Source organism: Alligator mississippiensis, chromosome 4, assembly GCF_030867095.1.
Source record: "Alligator mississippiensis isolate rAllMis1 chromosome 4, rAllMis1, whole genome shotgun sequence".
Taxonomy (NCBI): Eukaryota; Metazoa; Chordata; order Crocodylia; family Alligatoridae; genus Alligator; species Alligator mississippiensis.
In genome coordinates, this window is record NC_081827.1 from 146,190,568 (window position 1) to 146,205,537 (window position 14,970).

A 14,970-nucleotide genomic window follows, 5' to 3' on the forward strand; every position below is an offset into this window, starting at 1 on the left:
GGGGCCAGCTTCTTTTGTATGCCACAGAGAGCAAAATGAGAGGATTCCTGCATGCAGGAAGTGTGCCTTGTTAAAGAAAGTGACATATTCGGCCCACCTCCCCATCTCCCAATCCCTAAAGACTGAAACTCCTCCTTTGCAAAAAAGAGAAGTGAAAGATCCCAGTCTCCCTGCAGCTTGGGGGCTTGCCTGGAGACTCTTTGCTGCATTTGTTCCTCTTAGTGGTAAGCAAACTCTTCCTCTTTTGCCCTTCTCCTCAGACTTGCAGTTTTCTTTGAAAGAAAGGGGAGGGGGTGCATGTCATCTCAGTTAACACAGATTTCATAGGTTTCATAGATATTAGGGCTGGAAGGGACCTCGGAAGATCCTCAAGTCCAGCCCCCTGCCCCAGGGGCAGGAAGTCAGTTAGGGTCAAAGGACCCAGCAAGATAAGCGTCCAAATATTTCTTAAGAGTCCAGAGTAGGTGCTTGCATCCCTTCTGGAGGGAGTCTATTCCAGGCCTTGGGGGCTCAGACAGTAAAGAATTTTTTCCTTATGTCCACCCTAAAACTGTCTTGGAGGAGTTTGTGACTCTTGGACCTTGTCATCCCTTGGGATGCTCTGGTGAACAGGCGTTCCCCAAGATCCTGATGCACACCCCTGACGTACTTACAGGCTGCCACCAAATCACCCCTGAGCCTGCGCTCTCCAGACTGAAGAGTCCCATAGCTAGCAGCCTGTCTTCATAAGGCCTATTCTCCTGTCCTCTGATCATGCGCGTGGCTCTCCTCTGGACTCTCTCAAGCTTCTCCACATCCTTCTTAAATTGTGGAGCCCAGAATTGGATGCAACAGCCCAGGTGGGACCTGTACAGGGAAACAGGAAAAGTTGCAGTAGGCCCTGGGCATAGGGCTTGTCTGGCAAACAACGAACAAAGATCCTACCAACAGCTGACAACACATTTGGAGCTGCAAACTGGACATCTTCAAAACTGGGACGAAAGTCCAGGGGGAAGAGCATCAGAAGGGGCTGCGTTAATGCCTTTTGTAACTTGTCGTGGCATTTTTTCTGGAAGGACATCCTGGAGAAGCCTGCAAACCCAAGGCATTTATGGGTTTGCAGCATGTCAGCAGGAGGGGTAGGGGAGCTTTAGGACCCTAGTTACCTTAGGGCATCTATACTTGTGCCCCCGGGGACGTGGAGTGGGGGGGCTTTAATTAGAGTGGCTCTGAGAGATACTCTAATTAAAACGCCCACAGCATAATGTGTATTTAGATCCCATGCTTCAAAACGGCAGCAGGGGAGCTTTAACTAAAGCTTGTTTGATGAGCATTAGTTAAAGCACCTCCGCCGCTATTTGGATATATGGAGACACTGAATACAGCAAATCAAGTCTGTTCCGATTTGTGCTGATTAGCATGCATTGGAGCAGAGCTCTGTCATGTGTATAGGTGCCCTTAGGGTTGGGTTGAGGAGGGAACGCTGTGGCCTACTGCATAATGCTTTCCTTATGCTCCCAAATGAAGCCTGACATTGGGGATAGGGATACTGTTTTCCCAGAACAATGGTGCAAGGGAAACCAGGGCACACTCTAGGCCTCTTGTCTCCTACAATAGCCTGAGTGCTCAGGTGGGATCATGGACCCTCAGCCCCAAAAGCCAAAGACTTGATTGTGACAAGCAGAGAGGTAGTGAAGGACCAATAGAGAGAGATAAGGTGGTGTAACAGGGGGCCTGCTCAGGGTCTATCTGCTGACGGCCCTGCCCACCTGTTCTGGGCCAACCGCCCACCTTCTTGCCTGCCATGCCTTGTTGTTAATTAATTAATGATCTTAATTAGGTGGGAGGCTGCCCATTTTCTTGCTTCAATGCTAGGGGGTGGTATCTGCAGCTCCGTTCCTTCCCTACACCGCAGCCCAAGCCTCACAGATGGTATTTATAAATTCCTCTTTATGTTGGGGTCTCGGCCACTGTGGGCTTACCCTTTCAGTCTCTAACTAGGCCTGTCAGTCAAAAACCCACTAATCAGGGCTTGACTCCAAGGCTCTAGCTCTCAAAAACTCACTCGGGCTCCTGCACCCTCTCTGGCACTGGGGTCCCCACACTGCAGCCCAATCCTCCGGTTATTAACATCCAACACAAAACATAGGCTTCTATGGCCGTATAATGAAAAAAATGATAATAAAGAAATAAGAGAGGTAACGTGCCTGCTTACTGTAGATGATCATGCTTCTGGCTCACAGCATGGCATATTCTTCCGAAAGAGACTGCAGCTGTGGCACCGTGGTCATTGGGAGTCTCCCTTTCTGTTGCCCCTCTGGCCTTCTCCACTGGCCATTTGTAGGGTCCTGGCCTTCCCCTTCCTGTCACCTGACCAGCTGCTAGGACTTAAGCCTGAACCCCTGCTTGACCAGCCGGCCATGACTGGAAGGTTCTGGATTTAAAGGGACTACCCTGTCTCTTAGTAACAGGGCTGGGGTTCCTTGTTACAGGTGACCAATAGAGAATGAGACAGCGTGCACACTGGGTAGAGTCTGTGAAATACACCCTTTGCTAGTTACTTCTCAAGCTATGCTTTGGCCTCCCTGATTTTCTCTCTGCATGTCTATATGATCCTCTTCTACATCTCCCAAGTAATTTGATCAAGTTTCACTTTTGTAGGATTCTTTTTTGAGTTTAACTAGGCCAGTTTCCTGACAATTCTTCAATTTCAGGCCAGTTTCCTGCTGCACTTCCTAGCTATTCTTAACATCAGGAGAGTTTGCTCTTGTGTTGTTGGTATTGTGCCAAAGTCTTTTAAGAGCCATGGGCTGGATTGCGCTGCTTGTGGTGCTGGTGAGCATTGAATCCCATAAGCAGTTCTGTCAGGCACAAGAGGGCTATTTGGTTAAGTTTACACTAGCTGGTGTGAATGGGGAATGAGATATCTAATCCAGAGAGGTTGTGCACACACCAAAAGTGAAATGTGTCATTCTTTTTAGGGCAGGACGGTTTGGAAGAAAAGGGAGCCTGATTTTCATTTTGAGCTTTCTGATTTGCATTTGCAGAGAACTCACCAAGGTCTATGATGGATCTGGATGAGAAGATTAAACCTCTGTTAGACACAGATGCTAAGGAGACCAGCTCTTCCCAGTCCATCAGGGCAGGACTCGCAGAGAATCAAGAAACACAGATACGCCTTGAGGTGCCAGCCCTGACAGCCCACGAGACTCACCACATCTCCATCAGGTACAGTGGTACAGACTCAGCCTGGGCCCAGGGATTGATCCAGAATCTAGAGGTCACCCTTCGTGAGCTGAAGGTGTGTTTCCATGAGCGGGATTTCATGCCGGGCAAAACCATAATTGAGAACATGGTTGAGTCCATCCAGGGAAGCCAGAAGATCCTCTTAGTCCTGAGCCTGGACTTTGTCCAGAGCAGGTGGTGCCTGCTGGAAGCCAACCTGTCCATCTTCCAAGACTGCATTGAAAGGAAGCCTGTGATCCCCGTCATGCTGAAAACCTGCTGTGTCCCACTCCACCTTACCCACCTGACCTACCTCGAAGCCAGCGATGTGCACGTCTTTGAAAAAGTCAGCAAGGTAATCTGCACTCCCAATCACCAGATGCAGAATGCCACCATGGTGCCTTACAACCCCCCATCCCTTTACAATGGGAAAGCCCTTCTGACTCTATGTACAGCAAATGAGTGCATCCTACCAAAATGGGCACTGAAATGGTCCCAGACCAGATAAGTGTGGTGAGTGAAAGTGCTGAATCATACAAGAACCATCCAGATGATTAATAAGTCTTCCTCTAGGATGGTTGCTTGCTCTCCCATCATCAGCATCCTACTGATTTTGATCAGTGTCTTAGCAATTATTATTTGAGACTGACATACCTTCTGAACCAAATCCGGGTGTGGATTATTTCTTCCAGGTGTTCCTTGGGTGTGTGGATTCTTGTTTTCTTCTCCGCCATTGCTGTACTTTTCAACTGCATCAACCACTATAAAGTAAAATCACCCAATATGAAAGTCTTGGAGATGTCCCAAGCTGCCAGCTTGGCCAACAACCTGCTGCAAGAGAGCTCCCTGCTGATGGGATGCAAGTCCCGCATAGAACTCCGCTTTGTCTCCATGTCCCTCGAGGGGTGTAGGAGGGAGTTCTTAAAGACCTTTGGGGAGAGCAGCCCCTCTGCTGAAGAGATGTTCCAAAAAGCCCTGCATTATTTCTCCTCTGATTATGCCTGTTGTGTCACCAACAGGCATTTCGGCTTCTCTTGGACAGGGACCACACCAGGTCACTGGGACAAGGGACCCTGTTTCTGCCAGCTTGCTTCTCATTGTGTGAGAGAAGGATCCTGGTGCTGGAATGGTTCTTAGCACTGAGGAGGGAGAGAGAAAGAGACAAAGATCTGGCCTGTCATTGAGCATGGGGACCATGAAAAGTGGACACTAGGTGCATGGGAGTGGAAGTGTATCTAGCTCTTTCTAACCCTAGACACTTGGCCTTTCTTTGTTAAGGACAAACAGTACTTGAGGGAGTGGGAGAGCAAGGAATTTTCCTCTAACTCAATTTACCCAGCATATATATTGGGGAGAATATGCCTAAGGCTGAGCCTGGGAAGTCACAATGTCATTTTTGCTATACATTCAAATCTAAGTTGAAAAATTTCTCTCTTGGTCTGATTGGGTGGCTGTACTAATATATGGCTGGGCATGTCTGCCACATGGGCCCTCACAGAGCAGAGCCAACATCCTTCCCCACACCCCCTGGAGGTGTAGGTCAGTTCCCAAGATGGTGGGCAGCGTGGATATTCATGGTGAACCCTGAGGCCATGGTCCCAGCCCCATGACATCACCCACCTGGAATTGCCCAGGCTAAGGGAAAGGAGCACACTTCGGACTGCAACTGATTAAAGGTGATTGCTTTCTGAAACGAATTCTGATGGAGGCAGCCTGGTACTCCCAAGGCAGCGTATCCCTGACTGTGCCCTCCTCCCCTGCACATAGACAGGCCATTGCTTAAAGGCATTATCTAGATCTGAACTGTTCAGAACAATGTTCCCTCAGTGTGTATCCTGGAGAAGCAGTGACTTGGAGAAATGAGAAGGGATGCAGCAGGAACCATACAGAGCTCCCACTACACTGCAGTGTGTGTGCTCTCTCTAGCTCAGTGGTTCCCAAACTGACAGATTGAGCATCACTAATTTAAAATGATACAATCTTAAATACCACCAGCAAATTTTTCAGTTTAACCTCAAGTACCACCAAAAAATTTTTGTCATACAAAGTCATTAAAATTAATCTGTTAATGCATACTGCTGACAGGTTGTCTGCGTGCCACTGGTGGTACCTGTACCACAGATTGGGAATCGCTGCAGCTGACTCCTCTCACATCAGATAAAACAAACCTGTAATCTAAGAGGGAGGGGGAAAGCCCAGCCTTCTGCTTTTTTTTTTTTTTTTTTTTGTCCCTAGTAGCTCAGTGGCTAAGGAACTGCCTAACAAGCCAGAAGACATGGTGTCCCTCAGAGCAGAATTAAACCTCAGTGTCCCTGGCTCCCTAGTGCAACACAGTAACCTCTGTCACAGATCAGTCATTATCTAGCCCTTACTGTGGTACTCCTTTAGAAATTGAGCTATTGCCCTTTGTGTTTAATATAGTCATTAGAGAAAATGCTCTTCTGTTTCTGAGTCTGTCTTGCTAGTTATGGGTTTTGGTTTACCACATTTTTAGGATGTCCACAAGAGGTATCATATGAGCCCAGGAATGTATGGGGCCAATGCATAGCCTACTGCCTATGCACAGTCTGTATGCGTACATGAGTCACCTACATGTGCAGGGTTAAGCATCCAGGAATGGGATTTCTTTGGGTGCATAAGTGCCAAAAATGCAATTGTAGAGGACTAAAAAATGCCACTTAGATGGCCAAAAAGAAGCAGAACATCACCCAAACCAGCTGCACAGTTAAGTTTAACCAGCAGTTTAAGTTGTGTGGATTTCTTTAAACCTTTACAACCAGAGACAGCAATAGTAAACACTCGAGTAGAGACAGGAATCAGGTGTCTTTCCTTCTGAGTTATCTAACCATATTCAGACTGGGGGTTATAGTTGATCAAGAAATATTTTCAATTTTCCATTAATATTTTAAAGAAAACTTCTTAATTTTTTTCTTAACATATGTTATAGAAATTGTTGTAATCAAAGACCCTAAACAGATTTCTTTTTTCCTTTTTTTTTTTTTAATTTTGTGAAAAATCAAAATGGCTTGGTTTTCAACGGTCAAAAACAAAACAAAATCTTTTTTTGGAGTTTTAGGGGTTTTGTCTTCATGAAAACCTGACAGACTTTAATAAAAAAAGGGAATTTTGATATTGTTTAGAGTGACTTTTTGTAGATGATACATTTTTCACCAGCCGTCGTGCAGCTCTGTCTAGAGATGCAACCTTGTCCCAGGCTTGAGGGTACCAGAATTCAGAGCTGAACTTGAGGCAGACAAGGTTCCTTGGGTGAATTTGATATCTTTTATTAGACCAACCCAAATGGTTGGAGAATAGTTATTAAGCAAGCTTTCGGGTTCAAAAACCCTTCGTCAGGCTAAGGAAGTCGGTGTGTGCTCTTCCTGGATGGAAGCTGAGCTTGAGGCTTTTTATATGTTAGTTGCATCAGCAGTTCGTACCCAAATAGAAAGCCCAGTGCTTGCTGTATTCTCACACCTTAGCTTCCTGAATTAATTAGAATAATGAAATTAGCTGATATCCTATGCAGTCCATGGCAGCAGGAAGTTTGGAGACAGTGTTGCGTAAGTACCTCCTGCTCAGAGCCTCAGCCTGCAGGGTGATTCAAAAGAGAACAATTGTGAAGATTTGCTGCTGAGAGAGAGAGGGGTGAGGGCACATTCATAAAGGAAATACGATCATGACTTCTGAGGAAGCCAAGAAATGCAAATAGCTGTAATGGCATGTACTGTACTGTTTATTCCCTTCCACATCCCCTAATTCAGTCCAAGGGATGCAAAGGACAAAGAACTGCAGCCTTCTCCACTCTACATTGAGTTTCTTCTAAGTAGTGATGTGCTTCCTGTGCATTCTCTTCCTTTTTATACCTACAGTCTTTTCCGTCTCTGTAGACATCACCAGTTTGTATAAGCATGATTCCCTCTTGGTGTTCAGGGCCCCACAGACTGACAAATTTGTTGTATTGAGAGATGTAAGGAGGGGATGCTGGCTCTGTTAGTGTTAGCTCAGGTACATGCTGTCAGCGCTGCTGTCTTAAAAGAACTGGAAGGAAGCAGAGGAAAGCAAGCAAAGGCCACCTCCTGTTGTCTGAGGTTCTGATTGAGTTCCATTTTTTAAGTGAACTATCCCCAGTCAGATAGGGCTCCTATACATGTGCCCGGAGCCTGCTCTGATGCACTGGAAATCCAGCGTGTCAGAGAAGACTCAATTAATGGAGTCGGCTGGAGCACAGAAGTTGACACACTCTGGCAGCCTTCCGTGTTGTGTTTCAGCATCTCCATGCTGAAAATATGGCAGCGGGGCTCTTTGAAATAAAACACATTTGCTGAGCTTTAGTTCAAAGTGCCCCACTGCCATTTTTTCAGCATGCAGATGCACTGTGCTGCTGATACACATGACATGCTGATACATGTGATACATATGGCACATAACTTTTAATTAGTGCAGCTCACTAATTAAAGTGCCCAGCTCTCCATCCCACAGCACATGTTAAAAAGGCCCACAATGGATATCCAGGGGTCAAACCTCCTTTCCCCTTGTGCTAGTTCCCTGCAGCATGGAAAACATGTGAAAGTGAAGTATGTGGCACCACAGATGTGTCTGCGGCACCACATGCCACACGGCTATGCTCATCTGGACACAGCCTCTTATTTCATAGAATTTAGCACAAATATACATTCAAAGTCTTATTCAGAAAGAGGGCAATTTGTTTTCTGTTATACAATACAGTCTAAATCCTAGTCAGTTTACATGCCTAAGTGTTATGTATGTAGTAGCTCTGTAATCAGCACTGTACCTAGACTTGTGGCAGCCCTGGGCAAACTTTTAACATTGCCCCCCCCTGGTTTACCCATGCCTGTGTCCAAGCCCATCTGAAATTACAGTCATGGGCTCTTATACACAGTCTGCAGCTGACCAGAGGGCAGTGCTCAGGCTAGGCATTTGTGTAGGGAAACAGAATCACCTGACCATGCACATAGAGCCCCTGGGCAGTGGAAGATATGTCGCCAAAGAAAGGCGAGCAGGCTATAGAGCCTGCCTCAAGGAGATGGGGCCTGGAGTTCAGAAAACTGCCTCGCTGCGGCAAGAACTACCCCAGGGCTGCCTATCCCCTTTACCCAGTGCATAGCCACGAATGGGGAGGGGGAGGAAGGAGCAGGTTCCAGAACACAGGGCCCTTCCAGGGGAAAGCTGATCCTACTGAACCACACTTAGGCTGGCTTGCTTGTCTCTTGGCTCCACATTTCTTCCCCTTCTTGCTGCTTAGCAGATCAGCTTCCAGAGGAGCACTGGAAGGTGCTTTAGGCAATGCCTGGCCTATGGCCTCATAATGAGAGTGCTCTGCAGGGAAGTAGGAGATGCAGCTTTGAGCTTCTTTGGGAAAGGGGCCTTAGAATCTGGGCAGATGCCTTAACCACTAGGAGTCAGGTTGTGACCTTGGACCTGGAGCCTCAGCTTGCTTGGCACAGCCACACACCCCAGCCTGCCACCCCCTCAGTTCAACATTGGGGTGGACATGGGTAGTCAGAACCTGCTATGTGGGCATAGCCACCTATCCACACCTTGCCATCAGAGTGGCCAGCCAGGGTCACTTAATCCTTTACTCCTTTCTATAAAACCCTGGAGCTGGAAGAGGAAGTGCCTGGGCAACAAGGTTAACTTTGTACCCAGGTGTGAAGGAGTAAAAGAAGGTAAACAGAGCCCCCAAGGTCACTGGTGACATGTAGGGGGTGCACGCAGGTGCACATGCACCCCCTGAGCGTGGTGGTGCACCCCCTATGAAAAGGCATCGCCAACACTGTCAGCAGTGCCTGCAGGAGGACGCTGCTTGCCAACACCCTTCTCCCCCCCCACCACCACCGGCGGTGTCTGAGGCTGGTCACCAACCCCTGGTCAGTGCTCATCCCCCTGCCTCCACCGCCGACAGCGCTGGCAGTGTCTGTAGGAGCCAGGGCAGGGAGAGTGGCAAGCACCGATTAAGAGGGAAAACAAAAGTAAAGGGAGCTTGCAGCATGATAGCTAAGGAGACTGCAGCTGGAGACTGACCCTGCCTGAAAAATACTGTGGGAGTGACCTAAAAATAGAGGCCCTCGGAGGACACTTAAAGATGAAGTGGCTGCTAAGGAACCTGGTGGGAAAAAGATATAAAGAGCTCCTTCTAAGGTCAGAGACACCCGGGTGGGGGTTTTGTTCAGAAGAGAGTTCCTAGTGATGGACTGTGCTTCTTCACCACTAGGCAGATGCAGATCCTGAGCGGGCAGCATTAGAGTAATTGATTTTGGAATACAGATTTCCCTCACCAACCACGGTTTTGCCAACCATGGTTTTGAGTATCCATGCTTAATATTCTATATACCATTTTGGCTACCGTGGTATACAGTTTTGAGTAACCACGGTTTTCCATGGCCGCTTATCAGTGTACCACCTGCCATTTTTCCCATAAGCCTTTTGTCTTGCCAACCATGGTTCTGCCAACCATGGGAACTTTCAGGAACCTAATCCCAGCAGTTGGTGAGGGAAACCTGTACTAGAGACTGACTCCAGAGTGAGGGGAACAGACTACTTTAAAAAGAGGAGCTGAGATGGTTGTGTCTGGGTTGTGCTGACCCCAGTCAAGGTGCACCCCCTTGAATTAGGCATGAGTCGTAATGGGGTTTTGGTCAGCCAGGTTGCAAGCTGTGGAGGACTTTGTATTTCGAGAAACAGGCCTCATAATATCAGGCCACAGAGATACTTCCATCTGGAGTGGCTAGGGTGGAGTAAAGGGGGGGTTTGCAGCCCAATAGAAGAAGGCAGAGATTGAGACCTGTAAGATCACCATGGGGTATTGCGTCCTAATAAAATTATAACAACTAGTCATGGCAGGCAAGAGAAATAAGATCATTCTCCTGGCAGACGAAGCAATCTGAGATAAGGGTCCATCTTGTCACCACCTGTAGGTAAATGAGCTCTCGGCTGTAGCAGTAAGCCCTACAACACCTACTGGCATCACACCAAGTTGCCTCATCCTTTGCTTCTGCCTCTGATGGATTATCTGGCTACCCGAGCCAGTGGGATACACTTCCCTCTGGTTTGCCCATGGACCCTGAGTTTGACCTGACCCTTTGTCTCCCAAACCCAAGTCTGGTTTGATTTCCTGAAGACCTGACCCAGCTGGCCTCCTGACCCTGTGCTCTGCCTGACCCTCTGGTTCTCTGACTCATTTCCCCAGTTGGATCTTTTGGCTTTTTGGCTTCCCTGCACTCAGACTGTCCACACGCCTTGTGGATTTTGGTTACAGTTTCTGACCCTGGGTGACCCCAAGACTTGGCCACCCACAGCACAGCATGACCTAGGTTCTTAGCCCATATTGCAGGACCCCACCTTCTCCAGGGTTAAACAATGTCTACTCCTGCTTTTTTCTGAAACACCTCAGGGACTTTCAGAGTTTACATGCCTCCCAGAAAGGGAGCACAAGAGAGAGTGTAAGTGGCTGGAGCGGATCCTTTGAGTGTGCTCAGAGAGAACAAGGTGTGACCTGCAAACTGCATAACTAGCTCAAAATTTCACATAGCATAAGAAATTGGCTGTGCCAGTTCTAGTTAGCCACTGTGGAAATAAGTTTAACCAGGCCTCTTACTTGACTAAGAGAGAGAAAGAGAAGAGAAAAAGATGCTGATGCTGATGTGTTTTAAAATGTTCTAAGATAAGAAATGTCTTGTTTTGTCTTGATATATTAAGTTGTGCGTGCAGATTTTAACCTCCTCTTCTCCTCCGAACTGGAAGCTGATAACTGTTCCCAAAACACAGTGTTTTTTTCTAAATAAGTAAACTGCTTACGTGTGACAAACGAATGATCAACAGCTTTCTGCTTCTCTCAAGGTTGCTTTGTCTGAACCCTGCATCTTTTCTCGCTGTCTAAAGTATAAATACGCTTGTAAACTTGTAGAGGTCAGAGTTCCTTTGAGAACTCTCCTTGTGATCACTTGTATAGCTTTAAATAAACCAAGATTGCTCTGCCAGTTCTGATACAACCGCAAGGTGAAGTTTGATTTCTTCCTCACCACTGAGGGGAGAGTTGCATCTGGGTCCTAGTCTACATCATTTCACCAGTCACTTAGACCAAATGTTTGCACATGAGTTGTTACCCTTGTTGGTTTTGTGAGGATCTGAGGAGCAGGAGGCAGAATCAGACAGGTGTATAATACTGCCCTTTTGCTATTTAACTGGACATGTTGGGCCTGATCCTATTTCACCTGTTAGGTGCCTAAGAGTGATCATAGTCCATCCTAGCCAAGTCCTTGACAAACAGTTGACACAAAGGCAGGTAAGCCCCCTGCTCCTCTTCACTTTTTTGTGACTTAGTTTTGATGCTAAAAGTATGACAAGTTATCAAGTGGGATGACATTTTTCTCGGGCAGTTAAGCAGGATGGTTTATGGTCACATGCCTTCATCCACTCAGGGGCTGAATTGGTGCAAAGAGGGGTCTGTGCCATCCATGGCCTCAAAGAACAGAGACTCTACAGCTATGGTTTCAATTCCTCTTGCACTAGTGAGGCACTTATAAATACTTCATGCAGTGAATAACCTAGTCATTCAGGATCATGCATATAAAATTACATACTGGGTCAGTTGAGAATGCTTCTCAGATTTTCATATCTGCAGTGGACCCATAGGAGCACATATCTGGGGGGTGCGGCAACACCTCAGCATGAAGTATGTTTTCTATATCTACCCCCAACAGCATCCTCACAGTGATCTTGTGGCTAGCTCAGAATTAAGGAGTATAGGGATATCAAACATATAGCTTGTGGGCTGAATCTAGCCCTCAGAGCCCTATAATCTAGCCTCTGGTGCTGCCCCTTTGGCTGCACTGGACCATCCTTGCATACGGTGCCTGTGATGTACTCCCATTCTTGCCAGGGCCAGATCCTGGCCTGCACCACTCATATCACCTGCTTGGGACAGCATTCTACACTGGCCCAAATAGATGCTGCCTCTGCTGGACCAGGGAAGTTGTGGTGGGGAGGGAGGTGACCCTAATCCGGCCTGTAGACTGAATCCATGCTGCTCATCCAGGTCACAGGGCCAGATGAATTTGAGACCCTTGCCATAGCATAACATTAGGTTGGCAAGCAGAACATGAGTCTCAGATACTGCCTAAAGGGGTGTGCTGATGTAGAGTTAGTGGGGTACACCTGCCTCTTGCACCCTGCACCTTTCATGTTGCAGCTCCTGCTTCAGCATTGGCAGCAGGAAGGGCAGAGTGTCAGCAGTTGTGTACAGTGTAGCAGTAACACCTGGAGGTTTGCTGCTGTACCAGGAATTTTCACTTAATTTTTTGGGGCTGTTGAAAATTTTGATTTAAATGGCTGCTCAACACATGGGTCTGCAGTGAAAACACACAACAAAACAGCAAAATCTGCCCTCCCCCCTTTCCAGGGCACCGTACTGTCTAGTCATGACTTGGTCAGAGTGTGTAAGAAGTTTAGAGCTGGGTTACTATATCCCACACTTATAGCACATGTAGGAGAGGACCCACTACTAGAAAAAAAAAAGTGCTATAAAAAAACCCAATGCATAGTAACTGAAAATAATAAGGGACAGATCCTGTTCCACCTATTGGGCTAAGTGGGCTTCATGTACTAAAGCATGAGTCAGTTCCACCCTCCTCAGGTCCCTAAAGATGCACTAACAGAACTCCTTTTATAACACATCATCATCTTAACCTTAAAAGCGAGTCATAAAAAAGCAGCCAGGAGAAGGAGGACCCACTCACCTTGTGCACTAACAGTTTCTTTGAGACTCCAGCAGGGCAGGCCACAATCATGCTTAGGCACCGAAGCCTTCTTACATGCACAAGAGGTAGAATTCAGTGTGGGTCTTGGGGGTACCTGTGGACTCATGGCACATGCTCAGAAGCAAACTTGAATAGTTTCCTCAGTGTCTAATTCCACCCCAGTTCAATTTGGATCTGATTCTGTCCAAATGAAGCATAAACTCTTCATAAGTCCTCAGTTCCTTAGATGGAGAAAGAACAGAGTGACAGAGAAGCTGAAGCCATACATAGAGCTCAAAGAGGGAGGAAGGGAGAAGAGCATGCCCACTTTGGCTCATGATTTGCCACTGGGAAGGGTTATACTTTGAAGCATCTATTTTCATTCACACTTCTGAGGGAGGCCTGAGGCTGGCTGGCCACATAGGGGTGTGTCTTTAAGGAGAGATGTGAAGGAAAAGAGGACAGGCATCAATCAGAAAAGGGTGGTCCATGTCAGTTCATTTTTAAATAACTACATTCTGCACACAGTAATTTAGCAGGTACCACAGAAAACTGCATGCTGTAGAGGCTGAGACAGCAGCACAGACTGTTTTTTTGCAATAAGATCATATATAGAGTCCCTAGATGACATTGATAACAGTGCCAATAAAAGTCATTCCCTAATGGACTCTCACTCTTTAGCCAAGCCAAGCTTTTTGTTAGTCAGCGAGACTGGCAATGAGTCTCATTTCACAACTGCCTGGAAAACAAACAAATGTGTTCTCATACGATTTAACAAAAAGAGCTTTGAAGATTGTCATTAGCCATTCTTACTCCCAAGTCAGAGATGGCCCAGCCATAGGAGGGAGAGGGGTATGAAGAAAAGAAGCCAGCTTTTGAAACAGACATGTTGAACAAGGTACAATCAGAGCCACATAGTGACTAAGTCCCAGAACAGTCAATGCATCTTCTTAGATGTTCACAGCAGCTTTTTACTGAGAAATCTTTTCACTGACAACCAAATATTTTAACTGATGAATGTTTTATGTTATGTAAGTATAAATTTTCTGCCAGGCCCTGGATGGCAGTAACAAGCGCTGGGTTCAAGTTTTGGTTAATGTTAAACTCCTAAAACTTACTTGACTGCAGCAGTGGTTTTACACTGTGTTGCCCATACCCCAGGAGTTCCCTACTTAAATCCACTGCACCTTGTTGCCCACTAACCCCATTTTTACCCTGATGGCTCTGCCTCTACTTGCTGCCACAGAGCCTCACCTACTGCCTCTCCCCACTCCCAGCCCCACAGCTCCATGTCATTCACACCACCTCATCCCTGTCCTGCCCAGTGCTGCAGACTGCTTGGGGCCATTTGGTCCTTTCTGCCTTTGAGGCCAGCATTTATTACAGGTCAGCAATGGGCAGGATTCAGCAGTAGTGCCTGGCTGGGAATGGAGGACGCTACAAAAGCTCATTCGGGCCACTGAGTCCTAACACGGGCCTCCCTGCAGGGTCCTGAGCTGTGCTCCCACTCAAACACAAGGTGGCATGGCTCTTCTGGGCTTGTCCATCAATACTCGCCTCCCACCTCATTCCCATGACAGATCTTAAAACAAGCTCACTCTTTCCTTTTTTTTATTATTATTATAATTGTTTTTATGAACAACTCAATTTTTTTTTAAGGACAAGTGATTTTAGTGTTTTTTGGGTGTTTTTTTTCCTGTGCATAAATTTATAGACAGTTGACAATTCTGAGCTCTGCAGTGGCTAAGGAAGTATAAATGATATGAAAATATGATCTGATTACTGGGATTCTGTTCACCATTTGGCAACGAGGATGACAGCATTTCCCTACGAAATGGCAATGGGCCAACCTGTGGTCTTCCACTACCGTCTGACAATTTCAGTGTTAGAAAAACAAGCGTACGGCCCATTTGTGGGCAGGATCCCTTTGCAAGCTTAGGCACAAAAATAACAGAGCAGTTGCAATTCCCTTAATGATTATCTTTCTTAAATACATGATTCAGGTAGTTTC